Source organism: Dromiciops gliroides, chromosome 3 (genome assembly GCF_019393635.1).
Source record: "Dromiciops gliroides isolate mDroGli1 chromosome 3, mDroGli1.pri, whole genome shotgun sequence".
Taxonomy (NCBI): domain Eukaryota; kingdom Metazoa; phylum Chordata; class Mammalia; order Microbiotheria; family Microbiotheriidae; genus Dromiciops; species Dromiciops gliroides.
Window position 1 is genome coordinate 396268039 of NC_057863.1, and position 17117 is coordinate 396285155.

The 17117-nt window shown below is 38.8% G+C and overlaps 1 pseudogene; it reads left to right on the forward strand.

Annotated features, from left to right (window-relative positions):
- The first annotated feature begins 3113 nt into the window (after window positions 1–3113).
- LOC122747672 lies at window positions 3114–10240 on the forward strand (annotated as a pseudogene).
- Window positions 10241–17117: the final 6877 nt, after the last annotated feature.

Here is a 17117-nt window from a genome sequence, read left to right on the forward strand (position 1 = left end):
CATATGTACTTGTATTTGTACACACACACACATACATATATGTCTTGCGTGTATGATAAATTGTAAACAATCAATGGAAAGAAGACACTAGAATGAAGAAAGATCAGGAAAGGTTTCCTATAGAAGATAAACTTTTCATTGGGACATGAAGAAAGCAAGGGAAAGTTGAAGAGGAAGAAAATTCTAGGCATGGGGAATAGCCAGTGAAAATGCCTAGAATCTGAAGATGGAGTGTCTTTTTCAAGAAACAGCAGGGAGGCAAGTGTCATTCGATTGGCAAAATACTTGAGAAAGGAGTGGGTAAGGAATAAGGAAACTCGTAAGGTGCGTTATGGACAAGTGATGAATGAGTTTGAAAGTCAAACACAAAATTTTTGCATTTCATCCTGTAGGTGATAGGAAACCATTGGAGTTTATTATAGGAATAGATTATTATTACAACTGAATGAATATCTGAACCAGCAAAAGAAGTATCAAGTATAATTTGTCCTCCAAATGATCTCAGTCTTACAGTGCTGGCTTGCTGATCCCAATAGGTAAAATCTATAGATTATAAAGATTAGAAACTATTTTGAATAAATCAGTACTGAAGTGATTGCTATGATGGAATATTTGTCAACAGTTACTGGAGGTGTCTGGTAAAGTTGCCCAGATGAACAAAAAAGCCTGGATCAGCCTCAGTATATCCAGCTAGCTCTTCAAAATAATAAGGAACTTCATGAGCTCTTGGCTGCCACAATGATCAATCTACTTTCCCAGAAGAAACTCTATTCTATCCAAGAGGTCTGGTGACCTTCCAGACAAAAAGATAAGAGGGGACCCTTGACACATTTATCTTCAGACATTTATTGCTTGCTTATTCAGTTTGTTTGGAATGACTGAACAGATGATAATTTCGGGGTTTAATTTTTTAATGAGTCATATTTGTAGAAGAGTACAATAACAATGTTATTTAAAAAAGTGGTAGTAATGAGAAGGTGTGTGTGTGTGTGTGTGTGAGAGAGAGAGAGACAAAGAGAGAGAGGGGGAGGGGGGAACAGATATGCATTTTAAGAAAATCACTTTGACAGTTAAGTAGAGGCTGGATTGGGGTGTGGGAGATATTTTTGGTAGGCTAATCAAGCAGCAGACTGGTGAAATAATCCTGGCATGATGTGATAAGGGCCTACACCAGGCTCATGGTAGTGTTAGAGGAGAGAAGGAAGCATATTAGAGAAATGTAACAGATTAAAACTATTCAAGCCTGGGCAATAGATTGGATATAGTTGGTGAAGGAGAGTTAGGAGTTAGCTTACATAGGAAGACTGACAAAAAAGTATAAGTTATCTAACACCTGCCCAAAGATTAAATATCATTGGCAGTAGCCCCACAAGAGGCCATACCAATCTTATTTGACAGTCTCCCTAGATGTGGACCTCATTTCACTAGCCATGCCTACCAGATAACAAAGATAGATAGATAGATAGATAGATAGATAGATAGATAGATAGATAGATAGATAGATAGATAGATAGATAGATAGATAGATAAGGTGTGCATGTGTATATATGTATAATATATGCACACACATACACATGGATACACATATGCTTGTGCATGCACATATATGTACGTATGTTTAGGTTATGTGTGTACATATATGCATGTATTTTCATCAATTATATATATATATATATATGCATACACACCCCCCCTAGTGATGCCCAAGTTAGTGCATTAGAAAACATTAACTTTATTAATTAATTTATTCATTCGATCCTTCCTTCATTCCTTTGTTTATTTATTTTTGGCAGTGGGGAGAGGTATGGCTGACAAGTTTATTGGATGGGTGTTTCAAGGAACTCCAAGCTCAGTACAAGAAGCAGATGACAAACAAAGTAAAAGCAGCTCCTGCGCCCCACCCAGGAGGGGCAACCCCCTACCTCCATCGGGAGGCTCTCCAATGCCCCTTCCAACACCAGCTTCTCCAGGGACAATGTCAGGAAAAACTAAGCCCACTTCCTAGCCATACAGAAGAAAGCTTTTCAGACATTGGGGGATGGAGCTTCTCATAGCAAGTGGGTGTGTGGACCCTAAGAGGAAGACTGTCTAAAGGAGAAGTCAACCACCAGAAGCCTCAGGGTTGGGGTCCTCTCACCTCCCTGGGCTACAAGCTGTGAGAGTCCCTGCCTGCATCCCAGAGAAGCCTCGTTTAACGTGGAAGGGAGGGATGGGATCTGCTAGGGCCAGGGAGACCCTCAAAGCAGCTATGCCTACCAAGCCAGCCCCATGCCAGGGACCTCCAGGACACACTGCTCACTCTGGGTCTGCATGACTTGGGGGACCTTGTCTCCTGGGTTATGTTTTTATTAAATTGAGAGAAGTAAAAACTGCATCTGGGGGAGGATACAGAAGGACCAACAGGTAAAGGAAGGAATGAGTGAGGGGATACTGGAGCCATTCCGGGGCAAGGCTGGGGCTCAGTTAAAATCTCTGGGGCCTCCCACCAGCTCTGGAGGGGCCAGTCCAGGGCCTGGGATAAAGGGAGTTAAGCACGCTACCACAATAGCCAAGAAATTGGTGTCCCCAAAAGCCTCATTTATGCGAGTCTCCAAGAAGTGTTGAAAGCCAATAATGGACTGGATATCAACTTTGTCCTCCATCAGTTTGTTGAATTGCTCGAACATGTGGCCCAAATCCTGGGCAAGCTCCTGCGGGGAGCTGTAGGGGGCGACAGATTCTCCTGCAGGCGTGCTGGGATCACAGTGAGGTCCAGGGTGCCTGGCTGCTCTGCTGAGGGGGTGGGATCTGTTACCAGTCAGTACAGGGGACTGCACGGCTCATGACAGAGTAACGTCAGCAGCACATGCTCACACTTCTGCTGGTTAGTAGGCGACAGGTTGGCGAGGCAGGTGACCCCATCAGGGTTCAAGGCCACACTCTCCAGGTCAGGAAGAGGGACCTCATCTTTACAGTCCACCACCTCCTGGCACAGGGAACAGCTCCACTCCTCCCCAGGCACCTCCTGGTAGTTGGGCAGGTGCCATTCCAAATGGAAGCAGAATTCACACTGGCTACACATCACCAGGTCCCCTGGCTTCTGACCGACACAGCAGATGGTGGCACTGTAATCCATGGCTCAGGGACCACTGGTGGCAGAAGTGGCTGCTGCAGCTGCCTCAGCCACACCCAGCACTTCAATGCCATAGTTACCTATTTCCTTATCTTTGATTTTCATCAATTTCACCTTTGTTGTTTAATTAATTCCCAATTAACAAAATCTGATCCTTTTGTGAATTACAGCTTAAAGGCTCCTTTCTTATTGGCCTGGGAGAAATATCTAAAAGGGCAGTTCAGAGGGGAAGGGGAACCTAAAAGGTCCCTCATATTTCTGGGACCCCAATATTCTGACAAATCACCCAAATAATGCTCCATATATAAAATTTTGGCCCTCACACTGCCATCTTCATGATCTTCTTGGTTAACACTAACACTATTTTTATGTGCTCCAAGCTTGGATTTGGAATCAATTGCTGTTGATCTCCTGGTTCTATCTGTTCCACTCAACTAAGCTATGAGACACTGTTGTTACTGATAATATGTAAAATGACTACCTTTGTGTTATTGGGAGGATATTTCATTTTTGTACATTTAAAAACATTTAACAATCATTTTTTTTTAAATCCCACATTGTTGATATTACCTTTTACTATGTCAACTGATTTACTATTCAAGAGAGGGAGGTTAGTGTGTAGTGGATAGACAGCAAAGCTCTAATTCAGGAAGACCTAGCTAGGTTCTAGTTCTACTTTCCAAATATACTAGTTGTATGACCCTGGGCAATAAGTTACAATTTATCAGTGCTTTGGGCAATTCTCTGAGACTATAATCTCTCTCTCTCTCTCTCTCAATCTCTCTCTCTCAATCTTTCTCTCTTGATCTTGATCTCAATTTATCTCGCTCACACACACACAAATACACACATATATACAAACATATGTGTCTATATAGATATTTAATCATACATAATATGTACACAAATATATATAAGCTTGTGTGTATACATATATTAATATATAACAATATATCTAAACATGTATAAATGTGTATTTTCTGAATCTACTTTTATTTTTAAAATCTACAGGAATTTGTTATTCTGGAAAATTAAACAAAAAGATCGAAATGAATGGCTTATTTGTATGTATTAATCTTAAAATGTAAATTAAAATTGTAAAAAGATCCATAAATAAAATGTTAGAAAAATAATATTGTTTTATGTTGAAATGCTTAATATTTTTCAAGATATAAACTACTTTTTTTCAGTATGCCATAATGTGTTGTTGTTTTTTTTTGTTTTTAAATATGAAAAATTACAATTACCAGCAAACACCTCCAAAGTTTTGGTGCCTAGGGGCCCCAATCTGCCACTGCCTCCAGTTTATTGTGTATACTACAATCCTATTAATTTTCCTAAAACACAGTTTTCAACATGCCATTCGCATGATTAAAAGCACTTGATGGTTTTTGGTAAACTATAAGAATGAAGCTAGGAAGCCAAGATGGCAGAGGAAAGGCAGTGAACTCCCAAACTCATGACATGATCTCTCAAAAAAACACCCAAATAATGCCATATGAAAATGCCTGGAGCAGCAAAACTCACAGAAGAATGTGCTGAAATCATCTTTTAAAAAAGAAAGGCTTGGAAGGTCAGAAGGAGAGAGCTGCTGTGCTAATACAGGAGTTGAGTCCAACCTCACAGTCACCCTGACACAGATCCTGTCCCAGGAAGGCCTCACCAGAAAAGGAGACCCCCAAAGCCTCTGAATCAGCTGAAGTACCAGTGTCATCTGGAACTAAGCTCACAGTCTGGTGAGTGGGCTGAGCCCTGGGCAGGGGAGAGACTACAGGGGTCTATGCTGGTGCTAAGGCAGAACTTGGATTTTACACCCTTGCTGAGAACCAGGAGATAGGATCAAGTAGCAGTGGTCCAGGTGGGGGAGGGGCAAAGGCTCATCAGAGCTAACAACCACAACACACAAAACTGATTGATTAGCAAGTTGGTCTGGGGTCATCTAGGACCAGGAAACAGGCCGGGGGAGGGAAGAACCTGATTCTCCTTAAATCATACCACCTGGGACTTCTTAAGCTTGGGATACTGCACTCTGGAAACAGTGCCCCACTTTAAGGAGCTAAAAGTCTAGTAAAAGAAAGGCAAGATGAGCTGACAGAGAAAGGTAAGGACCATAGAAAGTTTCTTCAGTAACAAGGAAGACCAAAGGGCACCCTCAGAGGAAGATGTCAGCATCAGGGCCCCTATATCTAAAGCTTCCAAGAAAAATATGAATTGGTCTCAGGCCATATAGGTGCTCATAAAAGACTTCGAAGATAAAATTAGAGAGCTAGAGGAAAAAATGGAAAGAGAAATGAGGGTGATGCAGGAAAGACATGAGAAACAAAGTCAATAGCTTAAAAATTCAAATGGAAAAGGAGGTACAAAAGCTCTCTGATGAAAATAATTGCCTAAGAATTAGGATTGAACAAATGGAATCCAGTGACTTTATGAGAAACCAAGACACAATAAAGCAAATCCAAATGAATAAAAAAATAGTGGGCAACATGAAATATCTTCTGGGGAAAACTGCTGACCTGGAAAATAGGTCCAGGAGAGATAATTTGAAAATTATTGGTCTACCTGAAAACCATGATCAAGGAAAGAGCTTAGACACCATCTTCCAAGATATTCTCAGGGAAAATTGCCCTGAAATTCTAGAAGAAGAAGCTAAAATAGAAATTGAAAAAATCCACTGATCCCCTCCAGAAAGAGATCCCCAAAAGAAAACTCCTAGGAATATTATAGCCAAATTCCAGAGCTCTCAGGTCAAGGAGAAAATATTGCAAGCTGCCAAAAAGAAAGAATTCAAGTACTGTGGAGCCCCAGTCAGGATAGCACAAGATCTAGCAGCTTCTACATTGAAGGACTGGAGGGCATGGAATATGATATTCCAAAGGGCAAAGGAAATGGGATTACAACCAAGAATCACCTACGCAGCAAAACTCAGGATTATTTTTCAGCAGAAAAAATGGGACTTTAATGAAAGAGAAGACTTTCAGATATTTGTAATGAAAAGACCTGAACTGAATAGCAAATATGACTTTCAAATATAAGACCCTAGAGAACCAGAGAAAAAAAATTTGGAGCTGGGGGACATACCTTGGGTCGTACAGCAGGCGACTGTCTTGTGTCCGAGGATGGGTTTTGGCTGGAATCCCCCTGGGTCCAGGGGTGATGATTTGTCCACTGTGTCACTTAGCTAGATGATAACATCTTTAGGGTTAAATTGAGGGGTGAATGGAATTCACTGGGGGACGGGGAAGGGCAGAAGTGAAGTCCTCCATGAAAGTAACAGGAGAAGGCTTATGGAGTAGGGGAAGAGATGGAAGAGGAATAGGGCAGTAAGTGAATTTTACACTCATCAGAAAAGGCTCAAAGATCTTAAACTCATCAGAGCTGCCTCAAGGAGGGACTAACAGACACACCCAATTGGGTGGAGTAATCTATTTAATCTGGGCAGTAAATGAGCCTAACACTCACCAAAATTGACTGGAAGACCTCAATCTCATTAGCATTGGCTCAAGGAGGGAATAATGTACACACTCAATTAGGTGGAGTAATCTCTCTAACCCTGAAGGAAAATAGGAGGGGAAGGGGATAAGGAGAGAGGGGCAAAAGAAGGAAAGGCAGAGTGGGGGAGGGGACAGACAGAAGCAAATCCCTTTTGAAGAGTGATAGGATGAAAGAAGATGGATAATAGAATAAATATCATGGGGAAGGAAATAGGATGGAAGGGAAACAGTTAACAATAGTAATCATGAAAAAGAGAAAAGGGGGAAAGATTGTACAAAACATATTTATAGCAACTTTTGGTGGAGGCTAAGAATTGAGAATCAAGGGAATGTCCATCAATTGAGGAATGATGGAAAAAGCTGCATTATATGATTGTAGTGGAATGGACTTGTGCTACAGGAAATGACAAACAGGATGTTCCCCAAAAAACCTTGAAAGAGTAATGAACATTGATGTATAGTGAAGTGAGCAGAGCTGAGAGGACATTGTGTGTAGTGATAGCAGTATTGTTCAATGAGCAATTGTGAATGACTTAACTACTCTCAGCAGTGCAATGATCCAAGACAATCCCAAGGAACTAATGAGGAAGCTTACTATGCGCCCCTATAGAAAGAACTGATAAAAAGAACACTTGTGAACTGTACATATATAACCTGATTGCGATCTTGTGGAGGGGGGAGGAAAGGGAGGGAGGGAGGGAGAAAAATTTGGAACTCTAAATTTTATGAAAATGAATGTTGAAAACTACCCTTATATGTAAATGGAAAATAAAATAAATGTTTGTTGCTAAAAAAAAATGTAGCTAGTATTTTTTCTCTGACATCAAGGATACTCCATAATGTTACTTCACCTTGATTATGTGTCCTGGACTTAAGTCAGGAAAGACTTGGCCAAATCATTTAACCTCTTCAAACCTTAGCTTTGTAAAAACAGAAGGTTGTTGTGAGGCTTAAATAAGATAATGTATGTAAAATGCTTTGCAAACCTGAAAATACATTAAAAATATCAATTTGTGACACCACAAAAGGAGCTAGCTTGGTGGACCCATCAGTTCAACCTGGCAAGAGAAAACACAAGGAGGAAGAGAAGAAGAAGGAGGTGTTGGTTCTGGCTCCTGGGCCAGAAGGCAATAAAGTACCAGTTGGGAATGGAACCACTGCCTCCACCAGTTTCCCTTTTTCTGGCTTCTGATTGCAGAAAGTACTCAAAGAGTTTTCGTGGGATAAAATAATTTTCCTCCATGGGAAGGTGAACTAGACCTCTGGGGATGGAGATGGAGATGATACAGTTGTCATTCTAGAGAAGACTCCCTTCCAAGTGGACCAGGTGGCTCAGTTCCTGATGGGGAGCCCTGAACTCCAGCTGCAATTTTCCAATGACATCTACAGCACCTATAATCTGTTCCCACCTATGCTACTGAGTGATATAAAGACAACTATGGTTTAACCTGCCACAGAAAAGCACCTGAAAAAGTACTTATACCAGGACCTCCATTTGATCTGAGAGACTGGGGACAATTACAAGAACATCACTCAACCCTATCTGGACTCAGAGCCTCAGCATCCAGTGTGTATATAATATTCTGGAGAAGAAGGATGAAGCTGACTGGATTGTATTTGAGAACCCAGATCCTTCAGATGGCTTTGTTCTCATTCCTGACCTCAAGTGGAATTAAAAGCAAATTAAAATCACCAAAGTGGATCACTAAGCTCTCAAAGCTAGGAAGAAAAGTCGGCAGAGCACATATCTGTCATACCCAAACATGTGGCTGAGAAGAATTGGCTAAATGCCTGTTCTGCCTCTCCTCCCACCTAGTAAACCAGTGTTTAAGGAAAAGCACCACAATCCCATCCCTTAAGGAGAGCAGCCATGTGGAGGATTCTTTAACAGCCATGTAACTTCTGCTAAGGAGTGCCAGCTTGCATTTTTTCAGGAGGACTTCTGGCTACAAGCTGCATCAACCAAGCTTTTGTTTGCACTAACTATTCCCTTAGACATCAACCCCCCATTGCCAAAGTGATTGCATTTCATTTAGCTGCAGTGAATAGGGATGAGTTGCATTTTACTCTCTTATGGATCAGGCACCCCAAGGAAAGCCTCAGTCAACAAAAGTGTTCAGCAGCCTCAGTCAGCAGGGTGCTCTTTCTTTTCTCTTTGTGGGAAGCCCATTTTTACATATTAGCTCTCTCTTACCTGGTCCCTAAGTAATTCTGAGTGCTCCTACCTCTTAAATGTTGAATTTAAGAATGCTCTTTCAGCAATTCTCCATTCACACATAAACTATTTGGCATCCCAGGTCATTATTATGTTTATATTGCCCATTTATCTCTTTCTGTGAGTTTCTCAGTTCATGGTAAGAGTAAACATTGGCAGTGGTTTTTTCTTGTGTCTAGGAGCAGACTGAGATCTATATGGCATTCAGGAGGAACAAGGAGATAGTGGCTGACAGCATCAGGACAGAGGGTTCAGCAAACTGGAAAATTTGGGAAGAGCAAAGGTCCAAAGCTGGGAATGAGCAGAACCTTCCCTCCCTCTCTGAGTATTCTGAATCCTTTTCTATAGTCCTCTGTTACACTGAGCCCATTTGACTTATATGGTCCTGATGTCAGGGTCTTGTCACTGGGCTTAGACTGATCTTCGTCCTGTTTCTTCTCCATTAATTCTTTTCCTTTTACTTTTTTTGCTCCCTATATACTTTCAGGCTTTCTGATTCTAAACTGAGCTAATCTGAGGCGTGTTTCAGTTGCATGTTTAATCTCTTGTCACCTAAAGAGTATAGTCAAGGGCTATAGTAATGTAGTATATGATAAACCCAGAGATCCAAGTTTTTGGAACAGAAACTTACTATTTATTTTTGTTTGTTTGTTTTTCAAAGAAATAAACATTTTTATTTATTGCTTTGGGTCCCAGTTTTTATCCCTCCTTCCCTACCTCCCCTCTCCTCTCCCTGATGTGATAAGCAATCAGATACAGTTTGTAAAACTATTTTAATTTATTTGGGGGCCTAATCTGTGGACTTTTGACTGGTTGGCTGACTGCTATTAATTGCCTAAGCCAGTCTGTTAAGCCCATTTAAAAATTCCCCCACAACTGCTCCTCCCAAATTGATAAGCAAACAGCCTCTTTTATTTAAATAATCAAAGAAGGGCTTATTTATAAAAATAAATGTAAAAGATAAGGGTAAAGAAATGCAAAGTTATACAACCTGACTTCATTCTGGCATGTCTCTCTAGCCCCTGCATCTCCTTAAAGTCATCTGGACTAACTGACCTTCTTCTAGCATCCCCCCTTACCATCTAACTTCTCTCTCTGTACTGTAGCAACCCCCCAGCTTCTCTGCCTCCCAGGCTATATATCCTTCTCTGCCACCAAACCCTGGGCTCCCCGTGCCCCCTCCCCCCCACTCACAAAGTTAATTCACTGGCCTCACTAGTGCTACAGCTGGAGGGGGCTCAATTGAGCCATGCATACCACATCCAGGGCTCAAGGGGACCATGCCACATGCTGTGTTCCCGGTACCTCCATAGGGGCCACATCAGGGACCAGCAGGGCAAGCCTGAGATCTCCAGGGCAGATCCCCTCAGGGCAAAGGGAGCTGGGGCTTCCCCAGCTGTCAGGCCTGCCAGCATCCACTAATGCCCCTAAGGTTTCTCAGCTCTGCCAAGCAGAGGGGGAGGGGTGCCAACCCTTCTCACACAGAGAAAAACTCTGCAGGGCTAAGGCTTTTTAATCTCAGCCCAAAGGCAGGGACCCCAAATCACAATAAAATCCCACAGGTTATATATGTAGGATTATGTAAAACATTACCATATCAGTCATTTTGTACAAGAAAATGGGTTAAAAAATGACAAAAGTGAAAAATTTTTTTAAATTTTAATAAAACAAATGTCAGTTTGTGTTACTATTCCCTGCTCTAGCCTTCTCTACTAGAACAGTCTCTTTAATGTCTCCTGTATATTCCTGACTTCATAGATTCAAGGAATTTTTGAGATAGAAAGGAGTCAAGAGATTATAGTGTTTACGTTATAGAAATTCTAACTGATAAATGAAAATATTTAGAAACTAGGCCTGAGAACGGACACTCTGACCTTGACAAGTTGATGTAACATGTGCAGAAAAGGCCGGATTTGTCTCTAGATTCACCTTATGACATGTAAACCCCCAAAACACACCTCCACAGAAAAAGGTACCTGCCTCTGGGGTTGGCTTAAACCACCAGGAACTCCAAATTAGGATTGGACCTCCCCTGTACCTTCCTAAGTTGGAGATTGTTATAATGAGACAGATAATCAATTTATCCATACTATAAATATGTCTTTCCTTTCCCTATTTGAGAGATACCTCCATAGTGCTGTCCCTGTGGTCACTCACAGTATTGCAATAAAACTTGAGAAACTGAATCACTGAGTTATAACCAAAGATGTGGTTACTCATGAGACAATGTGTCCTTATATTTATGGATAAATATACTTTTTCATTTATAAAAAAAAAGAGATTATATTGTTTAGCTTAGTTTTATAGATAAGGAAATGAAGGTCTGTACATATATAGAGAAATATCCAGTCAATAATTAATTGATTCCAGATATTGGACTGGAATCTAAGTCTTCTTAATCTTAATTCAGTGTTTCCCTTCCCCTGTACCCCATTATATAATGCCTATGCAGGTCAAATCATGTCTACCCTTCAACACCCAATTCATATCATACATCTTCTTGAAGGTCTACCTCTCTTCTGAATGACAACAGTTTAAAAATGTTTAGCAGTAATCTTAAATATTATATTATTTTACATACCAATAGAATTTTGTTGCTCTTGTTCAGGTATTTTTTAGTCATGCCCAACTCTTTGTGACCCCATTTGAAGTTTTCTTGGTAAAGATAATGGAGTGGTTTTCCATTTCCTTCTCCAGTTGAATTTATAGATGAGGAAACTGAAGCAAACAGAATTAATGTACTTATTCAGGGTCACACAGCAGGTACATGTCTCAGGACAGATTTGAACTCATGAAGATGAATCTAACTGATTCCTGGACTGGCACTCTTTCTATTGTATGACCTAGCTGCCTCTATATTATTGTTACCTTTTTTCAAACTCATAAGTTATGAAATATTTCATATTTAGCAAGCAAAAAAATAGCATAGACTATACATACAAAAGCAATAAAAGTTGTGATCAGCAAAGAAAATATTAAGACAAAAACTGAAATGAAGTGCAAATAAAATTATCCTAACTAATGGGTATTTCAAAGAAAAATCAAATATATTATTTTAAAATGGTGGTAATATTCCACTATATAAAAATTTATTGGATTCAACTTGAAGTCATCCTTAAAAAATTAGAGTGTTGAATATGTAAGACAAAAGAGAAGGGAAAGATCAAGGAAATCAGTAAAAGTAAAAAATAAAAAAGTAGAAAATAAACAAATTTTTCTTTTCCAAACAAATTAGAGAATAAAAATTTTGAATTCAGGGTAAGATTAAAATGTTTGAAAAATAAAAGACTATTGAGCCAATAAAATAAAGTACTATCTGTATCTATATATCTATATCTATATACGTGTATATACATATATATAAAATTGATGAAAAATTAGCTAATGTCATTCAACTAGAGAAAGTAAACTCAAATTGTTAAGATTAAAAAAAAGTGAAATGAGAATATACAGGAAATGGAAAAGAAGTTTGTAAAACAGAGGTTAGAAAGTACTACTGATAGTTATGTGAACATATTGAAACCTAAATGAAATTCATGAATATTTATTTAAAAAATTAAACATTACTTTTTTTAAAAAGCTTGAGTTCCAAATTGTCTATTTCATTGATCCACCAATCTCTTCCTTTGCCAGTACCAAATAGTTTTTGTCTGTTATTTTAAAGTATAGGTTTGGATTTGTTACAGCTAGCTCACCTTCCTATTGTGAGATTTAAAATTGGATATTAGATCATAAATCTCCCCTCTTTAACCTTTCCCTTAATTTATCTCCCGGACTAGTAAATGGAAGAAGCTTCTGGTTTTCTAGTTAGAGCTTTTGTTGTATGGTAGTTACCAGGTGATGTTGATTAGAGGGATAGGAAAGTAGAAATACAATACAAATCGTCTTAAGTCTAAGCTTAGTATAAAATTCACCAAAAGCCCAAGGCCACCTTTGGGGAGAGAGAGAGACCGTGTCAAGCGCGTGCTGCTGCTAACCGAGAGCCGGGCCAAGTTGAACTCCAGTCAGTGTCTGTCTGTGCAGTGCAGTCAGGAGACCAGCAGAGCAGGAAAAAGAAAACACTTCCGTTCTCTCCTTGGCTTTTAAGCTCGCACCCTGGAAGTTAAGTGCTTAGCAGGCAGTCTGGCATGTGTAGCTCATGCCGTTGGTCTCCTCCCCAAAAGAGTGGGCCTTCAAAAACTGGCGTCTTTCAGTTACCCTGACTATTAAAAAACTTTCATTTTTTTTTACCACACTATGCATTTTTTTTCATTAGTTTCCTTGATATTCTTGACCTTTTGTTCTTCCAGATGAATTTTGTTATTATTTTTTCTAACTCTAAAATAGTTTTTAGGTAGTATGATTGGTATAGAGTTGAATAAGTAAATTTATTTAGATAGAATTTTCATTTTTTTATCCATGAGCAATTGATATTTTTCCAATTATATAGATTTGATTTTAGTTATGTGAAAAGTGTCATTTAATTGTGTTCATAGAATTCCTAGGTTTGTCCTGGCAGGTAGACTTCCAAGTATTTTATATTGTCTACAATTACTTTAAACAGAATTTCTCTATCTCTTGCTGCTGAGCGTTGTTGGTCACGTGTGGAAATCCTGTTGATTTATGTGGATGTATTTCATATCCTGCAACATTGCTAAAGTTGTTAATTGTTTCAATAATTTTTAATTGATTCTCTAGGATTCTCTAAGCATACAATCATATCATCTGCAAAGAGTGAAAGTTTTGTTTCCTCCTTGCCTATTCTAATTCATTTTCTTCTCTTATTGCCAAAGCTAACATATCTAGTACAATATTAAATAATAGAGGTGATAATGGACATCCCTGGTTTACCCCTGATCTTACTGTGAATGACTCAAATATAAAATAGAAATTGAAAGAATGCACCAATCATCTCCTGAAAGAGATCCCCAAATGAAAACCACCAGGAATATTAGAGCCAAATTCCAGAGCTCCCAGGGCAAGGAGAAAATATTGCAAGCAGCCAAAAAGAAACAATTCAAGTATTTTGGAGCCACAGTCAGGATAACAGAAGATTTAGCAGCTTCTACATTAAATGACCAGAGGGCTTGGAATTTGATACTCAAGAGGGTGAAGGAACTGGGATTATAATAAAAAATCCTCTACCCAGAAAAACTTAGTATAATCCTTCATGAGAAAAAATGGGAATTCAAAGAGAGAGAAAGATGTAACGATTGGAATAACGCCACCTGCTGGATACTTACTGTAGAAGAGTTCTGCCCATGAAGCGAAGGTCTTTGAGGGCAAGACCAGGCATCAGGAAGTGACGCAGACTAGTGGGAGGAGGAAGGAAGAGACTGGCACTCAGTCTTGGTCTTTTTTTTCCTGAGGACGCTGGCGGAGAAGGGAGCTAGAAATGTGCTCTCCCTTTAATAGATAGGAATCTAGGCCTTTCTCTCTCTCTTTACCAAATTCTTATTCTCCTTAATAAATGCTTAAAAACCTAACTCTTGCTAAAGCTTATAATTTATTGGCGACCACTCATTAGATATTTTAGACAGACTAGCTAGAATTTTAGCCCTTAACAGATGGCTGACCACGAAGAGGAAAGCTGAACCTCACTTCTGATCTTCTGGTTGGGTAAGAAATTTCCCCTACCCTTTAAACTGCTAAGTACTGGCGTACTGGCGTACTGGCTGTGTTTTCCCTTTAAATTTTTTCGAATGGACCTTTTAAACTCCCTAATTACCCTATTTTTGATTTTAGTCTGTTTAACTAGACAAGTGGGAGATAAGATCATGTTAATGCTTTGTTTTTGTGGATTTTCTATTTTTCTTTTTATTTTTGTTAGAAGAGCCAGCAACTTACTCACACCAGGAAATATCTCCCCCTCTCCCAACCATGCTTTTTCAGAGAAACCTGAAGAGATTCCTGCAGCTTTTCCCAGTTCTAACACTAATTGTTGCTTTAATTTTGCATGCCTGGAGGCAATGACCCACCCTCTAGAAGCTTTTAATCCCCTAGCACCTGGAGGCAAAGTGGGGGAAGAGGAATCCAGGCCTGAGTTCAAAATCAAGTCTGATTCAAATTGCCCTGGTCCCTCCCCTCCTCTCCAAACCCCACCCTCTACTCCTCCCATGGCCAAGCCCATTGCTTCCCCTGCCTGGGAAGTCCAGAGATTTGATGTGCATGCTCAACTTTCTCTAACTACATTTGCAGCTTCAGGCTCAGCCCTTCCCCAGCCTGGCTGTGCTTCTGAGACAACCTTAGAAAACCCTTTAAATTCCAGATATACTCGTTTTGTTCATAATTTTGCTAACCTGCTTTTGTCTTTAATTAGTAATCTTATAAAGCATTTGTATGGTGAAAAGACTGACAGACAATATGGAGGGGTTAAAGAAGAAAAACTTAAGCTGAATAAGAATGACAATCATCACCATAGTTCAAGACTCCGCTTCTTTTGCCATGGAAGGGTATATATTGTACAGAAATGTAGAAGTAAGCAGCAAGGTACTGATATGAGTATTGGGGATTTTAGATATCGGAATCAAGAGTGTTCTGAATTCACTCAGATTATTAATGTCAGTTCAGAGGTTACATAGGATTTCTATGCTATTACATATACATTTTGGAATTAATGGTATAGGTTTATTTTCATAGAGATTTTAATGCTTTTGAGATTGTGTCTTATACTTAGTTTCTAAAACAAGGAGAATATTTGTAAAAGCTTTTTATAGTCATGCGATCAAGTTTATATTTTGTAATACTCTTATTAATATTAAGTTCATATTCATTTAGATTTCCCTAGTTCGGATTTCATTGTCTTTTATTATTCCATGTGTATTTTCTTCTATTCATTCATCTATCTAATTTTGAAACATGGTTTTGATTTCATAATACAATGTTAATTCTAGGAGTATTGTGCTCCCATATTCTGAGTTATTTGTTTTTGTTATTTTTCTCAACTGATTATTTGATCAAACCCTTTAAAGCATTTCCCTAGCAAATTGTTTGCCATGGCAAGTGTAAATTGATTCTAGAAGTATTATTTTTGATAAGCATATTCAAAAAAAAAAAAAGAGGGGAACATTTGTAAAAGTTGTCTTTGAGATTATGTTGTGCTTTAACTTGTATTTAAATATGTTCAGATTTTTCAAAAAAGTAATTGTATACTAAGTTAAAAAAAAGGGGTATCATTTGAAATTGTTGCATAATTATATAGTGTTCTGAGTCAAGATGTATTCACATTTTTTGCAATCATTTATTATCCTCAATTTTTAAATCCATATGAGACTTGGATTATGGGAACTTATCATTTAAGACATTAATTGCCTTTATTCTGAGTTATCAGATGCCAGTTGGCCAAGATGCCATCCAATCACAAGAGGAATACATGCAAGAGCAGACACTGAATTGTCACATGAGGGGAGACATGCATGAAGTCAAGGTATGGCCGAGGGAACGGCTTTTGACTAATGTTGAGGTTGGATTCTCTTGGTTTAATATTTTATTTTATTTTTCCCCACAATATTGTACAGATGGCTGGAAGTATTCATCCCACCCATCTTATTCTACGCCTGGCTTCTATGCTCCCTCCTATATGCCTGATGCCATGGACATCTCAATCCCATGCATCTGATTAAGTCTGACTCAGTTTCTTCCAATATGTTCCATGGCATGGACATATATTCCATCCACCTATTTTAAGCCTGGCATACTGCATGGACAGTACATATTGCTCAAGTGTGGGAATGCTCATATCCCATCATTTCTCTGTTCTTTTATGGTAACCCCCATAATTATCTCAGGTGTCATGATAAATAACAGTGTTGAATTTGGCCTTGACACCTGTTACCAATTATATTAGATTTTCTAATTTCTCATAATGGCATGAGGATAATTAGGCAGATGATGCAAAAAGTGATGAAACAAAGATAAAAATTATTTTTAAAAATTAATATCGCAGCAATTGTCTTCTCAATTACTCTCCATAAGGGGGGACTATAATAATAATGTAATTTTAAAGAATGGTTCAATTTTTGTTTTATTATATGTTTCATGTGTAACAACTAAGATTATGAATTCCCTTAGACATGTTTTTGAGAACTTTCATTGTTTGATTTGATTATTGATAAAGCTATTTTAAAGTTGTGTTAAGCTCGATTTTGTAGGAAATTTTCCTGGCTGATTACCAGCATCCACACATCAACCCCTGAAAAGACTTCCATTCCACGACTACACCTAGAGGACATCTGAGAAAAGACTTTCAGAGACTTTAAATGAACAGTTTTGTTTTGTTTTTTTCTCTTTTCTTTTTCGGTTATAATATACACCATCTGTA